The 13,003-nt window shown below is 32.3% G+C and overlaps 1 long non-coding RNA gene across 1 annotated transcript; it reads left to right on the forward strand.

Annotated features, from left to right (window-relative positions):
• Positions 1-6,391: 6,391 nt before the first annotated feature.
• On the forward strand, positions 6,392-11,794 carry LOC143075563 (uncharacterized). Its single transcript, XR_012978347.1, has 3 exons — positions 6,392-6,477; positions 8,839-10,534; positions 11,404-11,794. It is a non-coding gene; the product is annotated as an uncharacterized LOC143075563 (long non-coding RNA).
• The last annotated feature ends 1,209 nt before the right edge of the window (positions 11,795-13,003 follow it).

A 13,003-nucleotide genomic window follows, 5' to 3' on the forward strand; every position in this document is an offset into this window, starting at 1 on the left:
GTAGATGGAGATATGAGGTATACGTTAATGAGACAGCATGAAATACACAAACAACCAAAAGACATTGGTATGTCGTCTTATATGTCTTGAATCTGGGATACTTATACCAAAAATACACGCATGTGTGCCCTTTGTAATAATTGATTTCAAATGAATACTTGTCAACAGCTTGGTGATGTCGCTACATATATGTATATAGGTAGATATATGTCACATAAAATTGAGAATGGAAATGGGGAATGTGCCAAAGAGACAACAACCCGACCATAGAAAAAAACAACAGCAGAAGGTCACCAACAGGTCTTCAGTGTAGCGAGAAATTCCCGCACCCGGAGGCGTATCCAGTTGTTTTACTAATATTTATTGGACATTGAGTAAAGTTCATTGCCTGCTTTACACATTCATAGACATTTTGCGATATTGCTATGATTACAAATAATGGAATTTGAAGGTTTTTTTTTTACAAAATGAAGCGTCTTAGCCATTAAGAACAAGTAATTAAAGTTTAAGCAAATCGCAATAATATATATACCACAGCAGTTGATCATACAAACCAACAACATCCAACACCTCTGAAAACAGACAGAGAAATATACTACCAGCAAGGTGTTTTTCCACTTAAAAATAGAATAAAACACAGCACAAGAAGAACAACGCAGATAAGCATACATTTGCTACTATATGGAAAAAACCGCTTTAGCTAAGTAAGTCAAACTATAGAAAAGAAAAAAAAGAATTAGAATTCTAACAGGTGTTATATGTTTCGAGTCAAATTGTGAATATTATTTAAACATTAATTTGTTACATTTAACACTAACAGGAACTGGTTTTAAAAATCTCGAAATAAATTAAGTTAAAATCTGAAGTATATGTGAGAGGCCGTTTAGTATTTAAAGTAGTAAATCATTGAACAAGGACAAATATTGATTTGACTAGTAATGCGTAAACTATTTCGATCTCCTAAATCAAATACCTCAAATGAAACATAGATTTATATTACATAAAATGTGTTATGAACTTTAAATGTAATAATTTACAACTTAGTGCAAATTCGAGTGGATGCATTTAATATTAAGTCTTGAAATAGGTATTAAATTTCGCTTTTTAAATTATGCAAATCTCACTTGAATATAATGTAATATTTAAAGAACGGAAACAGGTGATTACTGACCACTTATACATCGGAACATACAGTTAATGATGATTCTTCAGTGCTGAAATATTGTAGAAAATATGTGAAATTAAGTTTTCAAGAATGAAGATCATTATTACCTGGACAACTGTTATCTTGCATTTTTTCATATTGATTCAAGCATTACCACGTAATCAAATCGAAGACGACATGCAATCATTATTCAATAGAAGTGATTTAAGATGTCCAATGGAATGTAACGATGGACCTTCAACATTTCAGATGTCCTGCTGTATTTGTCAATCAAAACCGGATGTTAACAATCTGGGAAATTTAAGAATAGTAAATAACAGAAAGCATTATGGTCCGGAAATTGTGAATAATGGAGGTAAACATGAATTTTATGCGCTAAATCATACATATGGTCGTCTTCAAGTTCTGCCTTGGAATATCTGTAATTTTAAACGATTGTTTACGATGGATTTGTCTTTTAACAAGATAAAGACAATAAATACAATTTCGTGCTTGACAAACATAGATACTCTGCTGCTTCGTGGCAATAATATTCAGTATATGCATAATGACACGTTCATGAATATGAGATTCCTTCGTATAATTGATTTATCATCGAATAAAATCAGTTTCATGGATCCAGGTTTTCTCTATAATATGCATGGAAGTTTATTTTATCTCAACTTATCTTTTAACAAGATGTCCACTCTAGATATTACAAATGGAATAGCAGCAAAACAAGACTACTTTTGCCTAGTTGATTACTCCCATAATTCAATAAAATCACTAACAAATAAAAAGACATGGAAATTAAAAATGAATACCACACTTGGTCACGGAGGCATGGTGAATTTGTCAAATAATTCACTAACAGCGTTTTTTGATCTGAATACGTTGCGTTTCCTTGGATTTGAACACCTTTTCCTAATTGGAAAACTTATGAACTACGGATTTGACCTAAGGGATAATAAATGGAACTGCGATTGCAAAATCTATCAATTTGCCAAAGCAGCAGAACCATTTGCGAAGTACATGTCAAGGGGTTACTTTGACGTTAAATGTTACGCCCCGCGAAAATTTAAGGATACATCAATGTTAACAATTATAAAAGACCACTTATATGACGGTTTAATATGTAAATTGTCGTTTGCAGACAAATGTCCTCCGAAATGTCGCTGTATGTATCAACCAGCTGTCAGAAACAGGACTCTCATTGATTGTTCGGATTTACATCTAACACGGCTTCCACGCATGCTCCCTGATTATACTGTGTTAGAGGTTGATTTATCAAATAACAATCTAAAAAATCTGCCACTTCAGTTCAGACATATGCATAAACATGGAAGAAATATAAAACGCAACCTCGAGCGTATTCGATTATTCAATTTTTCAAACAACCAAATTCGAATGTTACCACGCTCAAACTTGTTTCATTTAAGGAAAGCGGAAATCGATTTTAGGGAAAACAATATTAATTCATTACACAGATCTATGGCAGAATTAAACCCTTGCAATATTTATCTAGACACAGTAGAGATGCAATGTAAGTGCGAAGATATTTGGTTGCAACAATGGCTTCCGAAGAGTGATTCTACATGTCACAAAAATGTACACGTTTTGTGTCGGTTGAAAGGACAATTGATTTCCATAAAGTCTATGACAAAGAAGGACCTTGGATGTAGAATACCGAATACTAATTTCATATGGATCAGTACAATCATCGTTGCGGCGTTCATTATTGTCGTTTTACTATCAGCAAGTATATTTTCCTTTCGATTCGAGATATTAATAATTGGACGGAAATTCATAAAATATTTCAGGGGAACTTCTTATCCTATGACATTATTTTACGACGTATATATCGCCTGCAATGAAGAAGATGAAAAGATTCGTTTGTGGCTGACTTCGCATTTACTACCTACTCTAGAGGTGAACAACATGCTTAGGGTGTTTTGGCCCTGCAGAGATAGTGAAATAGGAGTACCTCGAGAAGAGGAAATGATAAACGTGATGTCCAATACTCAAACATTTATCATCATTTTGAGTGAAGAGTATAAGGGACCAGTTCGTTGGAATGAGAAAGAATGGAAACATGCCTGGCACAATTATACACATGATCTTAACAGGGAAATTATTATTATAAATTACGACCTACTAGAGGCAAATGAAATCGCAAAGCGATATCTTGGAGCTTTTCTGCGAATCGGACAATTTATTGACTTTTCTAATCACAAGAAGTCGATAGAGAATGAAATAGCTTCCTTAATTATAAAACAAGATAAAAATTTAAAGAAATACGAAAGAAAAAACTTTTCTGATTCTCAAATAGATGATGAAACATTCCCATTTCTGAAACAATATCCTTTATATTCAGAGTTTCATTATAAGGAATAGCAGATACATATGAGATATTGTATCATTTTTCCTGAACGTATTTAATGCTATAAACAAATAGTTATAACACGTTTTATAAAAGTTATTTCATCCATTTTATGTCAGTAGAAATATAATTGTTCTGTGTCGTATGCTTCAATGATAAATAAGAGCAGTGTACTAGGAAGACTTCCTGATCTATTTTTAGAATGTTAACATGGTTAACTACTGCACAAAAGTTTAAATTGTATAAATTGAAGTATTATATTGCATCTTGAATGTGAAAATGTGAAATAATGCCTTCATTGCAATTTACAAATGATTTATGAGTAGTTTTGGAAATCAATTATATAACAATGTTGGTAATGAGGGCCTTTCATGGATGTACCTGTTTATAATACACATAATAGTTTCATACATGTTTGTAGTGTGTAAACATTTGTTAATAAACACATCGTAGATATCAGGATAACAATATTTTACGATTAAGGAGAGTTTCTTATACTAAAAGTACATTAGTGACGATTGAATCAAAAACGTTTAAAAGTTAAATAGTGTACGGAATTCAAGCGTATTAGGGACCTGCATTTCTTAAATATCTGACAAATACATCAACACAGTTGTAATATGAGATTTAAAATGAAGAAAAATATGATTGCTTTAGACATAATAAAATAGAAAATGTCAGCCAGACGATAACAAATGAGTATTCAATCGCATAAATCGAAAACCAAAAATTATTAACAGAACCTGCATATAACATGTATAACTAAAATGCCCTTCACCTTCGATTCATATTTTGATAATTAAACAGTAAATTTCAAAGAGAAAAAAGAAATTAAGGATCAGAAGCCACATTAGTTATAAGAATGAAATTTCTTAGTCAAATGCCAATAACGAAAACAAACTGTTGACAAATCTACCAGTGATCAAATAAAAAATTGGTGTCTTTCGCTTTATTTTTTTTAGTAAAATTTAATCACAAAGATCGTGCGACGAAAGGTTGTATCAACATAACAATAATTGCCGGACCAATGGTATGGATATGAAAATACGGTCATATACAAAACAGCCTATGTTACATACATTACATAATTTTAATGTTCCTATAAACCTTCTATGAAGGGTACTTTAATAATCTTCAGTCATCAATAAATGAATTCATTGCACATTAGCTTTCATATTTGAAAAAGCCACAGCGGACAAACTGGGAAACAACACACTTAACTGTGGTGTGTTGCCGTAGACATATCAACGGATCTGTACCTTCATGAGAAACACGACGGGTACCACATTTAAAGAATAACCTGTTTAACCTTTCGGAGTACCTGAGTTCAACTCCATTTTTTGTAGGATTTTTGTTGTTGTGTTTCGTGCTCTTCAATTTATATCGATTTTAAGCTCACCCGGTCAAAAGCACCAAGTGAGCTTTTCTCATAACTTGTCATCCGTCGTCGTTAACTGTTTACAAAAATCTTTTCCTCTGAAACTACTAGGCAAAATTTAACCGAAATTGGCCACAATCATCATTTTGGATATATAGTGTAAAGATTGGAACAGTGACCCGGCCAACCAATCAAGATGGCCGCCTTGGCTAAAAATAGAACGTAGGAGTAAGATGTAGATTATGTCTTATATCTTTGAAACCAAAGCATTTACAACAAATCTGACATGGTCAAGAGTTATCTGCCCTGACATTGTCAGATGAAGCGAACAATCCATTGTTTGGTTACTGCCTCTGAATTGGCAATGTTAAGGAAATTTTGCCGTTTTTGGTTATTAGCTTGAAAACTATTATAGATAGAGATAAACTGTAAAATGCAATAATGTTCAGGAAAGTGAGATCTACAAAAAAGTCAGCATAACCAAAATCTTTAGTTGACCTCTTAATGGGTTATTGCCCTTTATAGGAAATTTTTAACAATTTTTCGTAAATTTTGTAAATTTTTGTAAATTTTCACAAAATAGTTTCCTCTGAAACTACTGGGCCAAGTTTATTATAGATTATAGATAAAGATAATTGTAAGCTACAATAATGTTCAGTAAAGTAATATCCACAAACACATCACCATCACCAAAACACAATTTTGTCATGAATCCATCAGTGTCCTTTGTTTCATATGTACCTATACCAAGATGACCGATACAGGCTCTTCAGGGCCTCTAGTTATCAACCACACAAGACCCTCATTGGTAGTCAGGGAGGTAAAAGCCGTCAGCGTCGTCGATTTTGCCATGCAATATCAATTAAAATATCCCTTTGATATCGTCCGTTTCTCTTTTCCTTTAGTTGATAATTTAGGGGTATTGTATTATCATATCTAATGTAACCAAATACCTGATAAATATAACAACGTTAGTTATAAAACCAAGAACATACATCACTCGAGTTCAAATATAGACGAATTGTGTTTGCTTCACACTGGCCAAATATATATTCATGTCAGAAAACGTACAGCTTGTTTGAATATTTGTCTAACAAATTGTACAAATATGTTAAAACGTCATGTACCAAATCAGGAATATGACAGTTGCTATCAAATAGTTCATTCTATGTTTGTTGGTGTTTATTTTTGTTTCACTTTGGTGTTCCGGTTGTTACTTTGTTTCCCCTTATAGTTGATGTGTTTCACTCGGTTTGGTTTGTAACCCCGATTTTTTTTCTCTTAATCGATTTGTGACTTTTGAACACCCGTATACTAGTGTTGCCTTTATTGGGCAATTGATATTGTGAGTTTAGATTCGTTTTTCTGTTAATATATATTATTGAATTACTCAATACAATTACATGATACATTTTTATCAGTTCGTACAAAGTTTTGATATTTGCATTCAGATAACATACTAGGTTTATCGGGAAGTTTTGATATGAAATACAAGATAAACGCTATTGCACTAATATATTGTATAACATATCATCAAATATGTTTGAATGGATTGAATGACAATACTTTCAAATAGTAAGTGAATTATATGACTATAAGAGGCCGATTCGAGTGCACATGGTTTCTATTAATAGACAAAAAACACTTAGTTTGTTATAGTTTTAAAGATGACCGGTTTTTCTTTTTCTTTTTCATATGCTATGGAAATCTTTAGTTTCGTTATATATAATAAGTTGAAAAATTATTATATACGCAATCGGTAGATTAATATCAACTAAATGTATGCAGCTGTTATTATGTGTTAGTAATATACCTTTGTATGCAAATGTACATACTTACAACTACAACAACAATGAAACAATCATGTCAGAAAGATGATATCTTTGATGTCAATCATTGGTACAGTGCAAAATTTAAGTTAAAGCATTTTACTATCACATAGTAACTGTCAAATTATTATAATTAGCATGTCAAAATTAAAACAAAATCAACATCACAAGTGTATTTCTGGCTAGCATGTCAACAATATTACCCATTTTAATTTGTATTCATGCATGTTCAGTATAAAACAGAAAAGAATGTCAGCATTGAAAGCTAAATAAAACAAACACGGGAGCCTCCTTGAAAACCAATTTAGTTGCCCGATTCGTCAAAAATATAAAATTTTCTACGATGATTTACATTAAAAACTATGTTACCTACAAACACACATAGAAAACCTATTAGAATACAATATCACTCATTGTCTGTCTGTTAAAACATGTAATATTCGTGTTTACATAAAGTCATAAGACCGCCAGTAGTCTTCAGAGATCATCTTAATGGTTGAATAAATAGCGTCTTGTCTAAAATACGCATGGAATTCTATAACATTGTAACGGAATCATGCATTGATAATAAGTGTATTATTGTGGATTTTTTGCAATTTGGATATACGTTTGAGTATGTTATAAATAAAAGTTGAAAAAGGGCGGATAGCTTAATCCCCTTAAAAAATAAATATTAAAATCACAGAAATACTGAACTTAAAAAAAGTTGTAAGGGATATAGTAGCGATAATGTTGTCATTAAAGATGGCATGTTTAATGGTGGTTTTATAAATCCTATTTAAACTGCCCTAAATGATACAAGATGTAAAAATTAAGCGACAACATAACATAGACAATGTATCGTTGTATAGATTATCTGATTTAAAACAGAATTAAGATTATAATACCAAAGTACAATCAAATAATTATGAATCATAGATAAAAACAAAGCTCGATGTTACAGAGCGTGTGTTAAAGTCCTTATTTAACATGTTGATAGGACATCATTACATGTCATTTTGATAGCGTTGAATACATATCAGTAAGTTTTATTTCGGCATATAATGATAATTACAGAATACAGGGTTATATCTATGATGTAAATATCGGTCTTTATTGCAATTTGGTGTTGTCGTTCAATATACTTTTCCAATAACTCTCAAATGAAAGACAGTAACGAAAGCATATAAAGCATTTTTGCGCCTGTCCTAAGTCAAGATATTTTGGCCTTTGTTAATCATTTCTGTTTTGTAGTGAAGTATGACGTCCATGTCACTGCACAAGTACAGAATTTCTTAAAGGCCTGCTGAAGCAATCTCCGGGTGAGGGATGTTCTCGCTACGTTGTAGACCAATTGATGGCATTCGGCTGTCATCTGCTTTTTGGTCGGGTTATTGTCTCTTTGACATATTCCTCATTTCTATTCTTGAATTGGTAGTTATATGATAACAAATTTGTTGGTATAAGGCGTAATTTACCTGCGAAAAAAATGACTGATGAAGTAACACATCGATAAAATTAACAGTTAACACTAGTGGAGACTAAAATTATGTCACCCTTCCCCTTTTTATATTGACCTCTTGAAGAAAAAAATACAGTAACGTTTAACTACTGAAATTTGATGCAAAATCACGAGTTTTACCCCATCAATAATAACAACAGCATATACCAGAATCCTCTCGAGTTACAAAAAAGGAGAGTTCTTAAAATTTCTTGTGAGAACATTTTGCATCCATACACTGATCTATAAAAATCTGATATTACAGTCTATTTTTATTCAATGCATGACTGATTTTTCGATATGGTTCAGCACATACAATAGATACGTCACCTGTAGCAATGCTAGTCAGAATATGACACTTGTTATTCATTCATTTGATGTGTTTGAGCTCTTGATTTTGAAATTTTGCGTAGTGACGTTCCATTTAGAATTTTCCTCAGAGTTCGGTATATTTGTTCCTTTTGATATCCTGTTTTGTTTTACAGGACGACTTAGCTGCATCCACATTTAGTATTGCAATCCTTGATTGGGGTGTCTACTTAGATTTTAGACATTTTAGATTTTTATTGCTAATAACTAGATTCTTATAAACAGTTTATCATACCACGTATCCTTTTATATCAACAGGATTTAATAGACGAGCACATTATCCGCGACAGAGAATTTATCATGTCTATGTCAGAATCAACTAACACATTGTGTGGGTGTTGCCCTAGTTCAGAAAACAAAAATATAGCAAAATATTGGTGTTTTGTTTGTTTGAAACCGATATGTACCGAATGTAGAGAAATTCATTTAGGAAAACTTCATTCCATTATTTCTATATCAGAAGCAGACAAAATGGAAACATCTGTTATAACTGGACCTTGCAGGTGTATCAATAAATGTTTTCAAAATTCTTTCTTACACTGCAAATTCCACGACGAAATTTATTGCCCAATTTGCACGACAGAAAAACATATACATTGCACAGAGGTCCAGAGTATTGAGAAAGCTGCAAAAGGGTGTCATGATAGTGCATCAGTACTAGTAAATGATTTGGAAAGAAAGCTTGCTGATTGGCGGACAAATTATCTAAGCTTGATAAAGAAACAAGAGTTGAATTTAATCGATTTAAATTTTCAAAAATATCTTATAAAGACCAAAGTAAGCGATTTCCGAAATGACATGAATGAGTATTTAAATGAATTAGAAGAGAAAATTGGAAATCAACTAGACCGTTATTACGAGCAATGTAGAACACAAATGACTAAACACATAGAAATTATCCAACAGAGATGCAATAAACTCTCGTCCTTACAGAGCACTCTTCATTTAACAACAAAACATGCTTCCGAATGTTGTACCTTCATTGCAGCAAAGAATATCGATCGCTTTCAATGTGAAGAAGACTCTTTCTTTGAAACGTTACAAGAAGCACTCAACATATTCGAATTGTCATATTCCGAAGGAGATACAGTTAATGACCTAAAAGAAATGGTGAAGACATTCGGAGAAGTTAAGCTCGAGGTAAAGGAGCAAACATTGATATATTCAAGACAATATAGAGGCATGCAAGATTCAGTCCGAATGAGAACGGCAGCATATCGTCTCCATTGCTACGATTCAACAGAATTGGATTTGGGAGAAGATGCCAGAATATCTAACAGCTGTTGGAACCCAAAAAGGGATATTTTAATGGTAGGCAATGAACGCGCAATATGGACTTACAATATCATGAATAAAAGTAAAGATCGCATTAATTTAAGTGACTTCCCTGAAGACGTTTTTGCCGTTGATGATAAAACGTTTCTTGTGGCAATGGGTAAAAATGGCATAAGTCTCGTCAACACAGCAACAAAAGGGGAACAACATATTCTAAAATCGTTTTCAGATTGTGTTGCTTATCAAGATGACGTTGTATATACAGTTGATAAGACAACACTTATTCTGTCACATATACATGGATCGATTATCAAAATAAAACGTATAGGCTTTCACGCAAGTAGCATTTGTGTTGATAGTAAAGGCGATGTGTATGTGTCTGACAATAAGCAAATTTGTAAGTTAGATTCCAGAAATTATCAAAAGGGAGTTGTTTTAGCGAAGAGGGGGGATAAAACTTGTGATATTGGAGGTATAACTATTGACAAGGATGATCGATTATACTACAGTGATAAAACTAATGGTGCAATCATGAGATTTGATATCAATTCGAAAACAGCGAATGTAATAATTGAAAATTTACAGAATCCGTTAAGCATTGCATGTGACAAAACAACTAACCAAATACTTGTCATTACCGATAGGGGAAGTAACATAGAAATATGGCAACTTTGAAAATGTAAGTATTATTATAGTGTTTTATTGTTGGCAAATTAACCTTAATAAGTTGATATTTTTAATGCAAAGGTACAATACATATGTCAATGCTAGTATTTCTGTTAATACAAAAAGGAAAGCAGCAATACTTTGAGTCATCAGAAATTCGACAGGAAATACGACGGTGTTATTCTTCTTATCTAAATCTAATGCCTTCTGTTTAGTATTTTCAACACCAAAATATAATGATAGTTTTAAACAATATGACGACACAGATTCGTTATTCTAGTGATAGCGTGTTTGCATTGAGTGCGGAAAATAGTAGATTCAACCAAAAAATTAAACTTCTGAGAACAAAGAGTGGTTGACAAGTAGACAGACTAATGAGTCATGGTAGGGTTACATAGTCTTTTGTGAACTGGTTACTCAGCGTTGGACTAGTTCAAAGCGGGGTTCATATTCTTATCGCACTAATATATTTTCATTCTGAATATACATTTCATTTGGATGTTTTTCTGCTGTTAAATAGCCATCCAACCATAACATAAGGTAATATTCATTTGGGGAGATGGGGATATGGAAAACCAAGGAACCCCTAATCCTTATAGTATATGGCGAAATTGAAACACTTTAACGGTCAATTCGAAACATGGTCAACAAAGTATTAAAAATTGAACCAACTTGTGGTAAGTGTATGCTTAATTTTCATTTGTTTCTGTTGAATATACCCGTTGTAAACAAAATAAAGAACTGACTATTTTTTTTTTTTATATATTTGCCTGTTCATAAATTTCTCGTCATTTAATTGAATTTTTAATTTAAAGATGTCCAGTACTGCATCACCGTTTATAAATTTAAATATATGTTCATCAATAATTTGCTTCGTTTCAGTTTTTTTTCAACTAAAAGACGTAAAGCTTTTAATATACAAATGTTCAAATCATCTGTGATATTAAGTGGAGATGGTAAAACCGATACAACTTATGCTGATTGTGGGTTTTATGTTCCGGTAAAGATTTGGACAAATTAATGATATAATTTATGTAAATGACAATTTTGCTGTACTAGTTGAACGTTTTTGATTTAACTTATGTAACCGCTATACGGTTATTTCTTTGTAAGAAAGTATAACAAAGTAGCTGTATCAATATGTTAATAAATTTATTTGTCTTTTTGAATATTACATTTACAGTTTTGTGTAGTTTATGCGATATCCATTTGACGTGCCTCAGTACATTTTTGTATTTTTGTCTTTCAATTTTGCTTAGTGTTCTTTGTTTTTATGCCCTTTTTTGTTTCATTGATACATATTTGTGTGTTTTGACAGTGATTAAAACAACGTTGGATGGCGACCCCTATTTTATCATTTTTACCTATTATGTTATCCATTCGTTTGAAGTGTTTGAGGTTTTGAATTTGCCATTTGATAAGGGACTTTCCATTTTGAAGTTTCCGTGGAGTTCGGTATCATTTTGAGGAGGTGAAGATTGCATATGAATGTAGATCAAGTTGTTAATAATCATTAAATTACGAATATACTTTTCAAATGCCTCATTATTGATACGTATAAATGTCAAACTTCAAAAGAAGTCCAGTGTTATTATTCCTCATCTATAAAATGAGATGGCAATAAAACATCCAATTAGAAATAATAAATGCTGTTGTCTTTTCCTTGCTAAAATTGATATGAATTTTTCGATTATCTGCCTAAGTGATTGCGTTGAAAGCAATTGTCAAAATAGGGAACTATTTCGAAAAAAATTAAGCCAAAACTAGGAGTGTTTTGGCATCCTTCCCCCATCATACGCATTCAAATTATACGTTTGAGTGAAAATGTCTCGTCTTTTAAAAGTTCCATGCATAAATAATTTTGTTTTATCCTTTTCTCCAGACCTCAAGAGTTTACAGGTTATTAAATGTTTGGTTACCTTGACGTTTCCTGTTCTATGTTCATGATAGAATCCGATACTGATGTGGAGTATCCAAAATGTTTATGATATACAACTACACTACCATGTTCGGACAGGGAAACGATTTCTATCCCTCTGGCTATTGGTAAAACATTTTTTAAAGAAATTCTTTTCAGGAATCTGTAGAGCACTTGTTGCATTATTTAAGTCCTTTTTACCCAATTACACAGTTTTTGTCCTTGACCCTGGAGTAACCAGTTTGCAGAATTTATATTGATTATTTGATTTTGTGTTCACTTTTTTCTTGGATGAAATAAACATAAAATATTTGTATCGACTTGTCAATTCATTAGTCTCTTTGAACCGAACGAACCGAACCGAACGATTATTGAGGTGTCTAAGTATCGTCACATATCACATCAAAGCGCATCTGAATTATGTTTAACACATTTTGATGTTGTACTACGTTTAGTAAGATCTATCAGAAGCATCCTCTGTGCAAGCTGTCAAAGTCTATAAAGTTTGTTATCAGTTGTCTGTGCCATTGTTTGAACTGCTCCATAGTGTTTCGTAGCACAAAC

Source organism: Mytilus galloprovincialis, chromosome 5 (genome assembly GCF_965363235.1).
Source record: "Mytilus galloprovincialis chromosome 5, xbMytGall1.hap1.1, whole genome shotgun sequence".
Taxonomy (NCBI): Eukaryota; Metazoa; Mollusca; class Bivalvia; order Mytilida; family Mytilidae; genus Mytilus; species Mytilus galloprovincialis.